This window comes from Engystomops pustulosus, unplaced genomic scaffold, assembly GCF_040894005.1.
Source record: "Engystomops pustulosus unplaced genomic scaffold, aEngPut4.maternal MAT_SCAFFOLD_657, whole genome shotgun sequence".
NCBI classification, from domain to species: domain Eukaryota; kingdom Metazoa; phylum Chordata; class Amphibia; order Anura; family Leptodactylidae; genus Engystomops; species Engystomops pustulosus.
Genome location: NW_027285536.1, coordinates 20,001 through 22,403, shown reverse-complemented (window position 1 = coordinate 22,403; position 2,403 = coordinate 20,001). Strand labels below are relative to the sequence as shown.

Here is a 2,403-nt window from a genome sequence, read left to right as displayed (position 1 = left end):
CTGTCTCTCGGGCGCCCCCGGGATGCGCTTCGCTGCGTGTCCCGGGGGCCCGAAGCGTTTACTTTGAAAAAATTAGAGTGTTCAAAGCAGCCGTTCGCCTGAATATGCAGCTAGGAATAATGGAACAGGACCTTGGTTCTATTTTGTTGGTTTTGAGAACTAGGGCCATGATGAGAGGGACGGCCGGGGGCACCCGTACTGTGCTGCTAGAGGTGAAATTCTTGGACCGGCGCAAGACGCCCGAGAGCGAAAGCATTTGCCAAGAATGTTTTCATTAATCAAGAACGAAAGTCGGAGGTTCGAAGACGATCAGATACCGTCGTAGTTCCGACCATAAACGATGCCGACCGGCGATCCGGCGGCGTTATTCCCATGACCCACTGCGCAGCCTCCGGGAAACCAAAGTCTTTGGGTTCCGGGGGAGTATGTGTTGCAAAGCTGAAACTTAAAGGAATTGACGGAAGGGCACCACCAGGAGTGGAGCCTGCGGCTTAATTTGACTCAACACGGGGAACCTCACCCGGCCCGGACACGGAAAGGATTGACAGATTGATAGCTCTTTCTCGATTCTGTGGGTGGTGGTGCATGGCCGTTCTTAGTTGGTGGAGCGATTTTGTCTGGTTAATTCCGATAACGAACGAGACTCCCGCATGCTAAATAGTTACGCGACCCCCCGCGGTCCGCGTTCAGCTTCTTAGAGGGACAAGTGGCGCTTAGCCACGCGAGATCGAGCAATAACAGGTCTGTGATGCCCTTAGATGTCCGGGGCAGCACGCGCGCTACACTGAACGGCTCAGCGTGTGTCTACCCTGCGCCGGCAGGCGCGGGTAACCCGCTGAACCCCGTTCGTGATAGGGATCGGGGATTGCAATTGTTCCCCATCAACGAGGGAATTCCCAGTAAGTGCGGGTCATTAGCTCGCGTTGATTAAGTCCCTGCCCTTTGTACACACCGCCCGTCGCTACTACCGATTGGATGGTTTAGTGAGGTCCTCGGATCGGCCCCGCGGGGGGACTCCTCGGAGCTCCTCTGCGGTGTTGCCCGAGAAGACGACCGAACTGTACTATCTAGAGGAAGGTAAAAGTCGTAACAAGGTTTCCGTAGGTGAACCTGCGGAAGGATCATTACCGTCGAATGCATCGACAAACCCTCTCCCGTCCGGGCACGAAGCTTGGCGGCGACGAGCGGAGACGTCGACAGCATCAGCAGCGTTGAGCGAGCAACTCAGCGGCAGAGATGGAGGTGGGCGAGCCGGCAGAGCCAGCGGTCCTTCCCGCCGGCAGAGCCAGCGGGTCCTTCCCCTGCTTCTCCCCACCTCCGCTGAATCTCTCCGGCCCGACTCTGATGCCCTTGCGGGGCGAGAGCACTTCGATCCCGGCCAGGGGGCCGTCGGAGCGATGCCCTGGGAGGAAGGGAGATTAGCTACCTCTCCTTCCCCCATGGTGCGGTCGCCTCCTTCCCAGTGCGGGGTCGTCGACGCCGGCTCTCCCCCGTCCGGATCCCCGCTCGATCGTACGGTGGTCGAGTGGAGAATAACTCCGGCTTCCCCTCTTGCCTTCGTCTCGGTGGGCGCGGTGAGGAGAAGGGGCGGTTGCGTGGCAAGGCACCGAGACAATCGCGGGTTGACTCCGTCCTGGTGGCGAGTCGCCTGTCGAGGGATCGAAGAGGGAGGCGGGCGTCCGGAAGCCTGCACCCTCGCGCTCTCTCCAGACCAGCGCGACTCCCTGGGCGATGGCAGAGGACGGGGGCCCGACGGAGGAAGCGACGCGCGGGTGCCCGGGAGACCGTACTCTCCTCTCCCCGACGTCGCGTGAAGATCGGCTGGCGGCGCCGTGTTACCCAACGAAGAGCGGTGTGGCTGGCGGATGGTCCTCGATGAGGGGGCGAGGGAAGGCGGCGTAGCGCCTGGAGAATGGTAGGGTTCGGCGCGCGAGGACCTCTGCCTCTCTCCACAGGTGCAGCGCCTGTCTTCCTCCTCTCCCCCGCTGTCGGGTCGACCACGCCGGTCTTTGCCGAAGGTCGATGGGGCTTGTCGCCAGACGCGCCTCCGCCGGGTGAGCTGCGTTCCAGTGGCGGCCCCCGGTCCCCCACGAGCGGCGCGCAGGGGACTGGGCTCCCGCACCCGCCCCAGGCGGTGTGCCGCGGAGGCTCTTCTCCCAGGCGTCGCTCTTTGGACAACGTCCGCTCGGCTTCGGCCGTGTGCACACGAATGTAGCGGTGCCGTACATCTGACGAGGACGAGCTGGCCGTCTGTAAAAACCAGCGTGTGAAAACGAGCCACTCTTAGCGGTGGATCACTCGGCTCGCGCGTCGATGAAGAACGTAGCTAGCTACGAGAATTAATGTGAATTGCAGGGCACATTGATCATCGACACTTCGAACGCACCTTGCGGCCCCGGGTTA

General features: G+C 61.4%; 1 non-coding gene across 1 annotated transcript in view; it reads left to right on the top strand.

The window, feature by feature from the left end:
* Window positions 1-2,278: 2,278 nt before the first annotated feature.
* Window positions 2,279-2,403, top strand: part of LOC140112236 (5.8S ribosomal RNA) — a 154-nt gene continuing 29 nt past the window's right edge. Inside the window, exon 1 of the ribosomal RNA XR_011852539.1 lies at window positions 2,279-2,403. This exon is cut by the window's right edge and continues 29 nt beyond it. This is a non-coding gene — a ribosomal RNA (5.8S ribosomal RNA).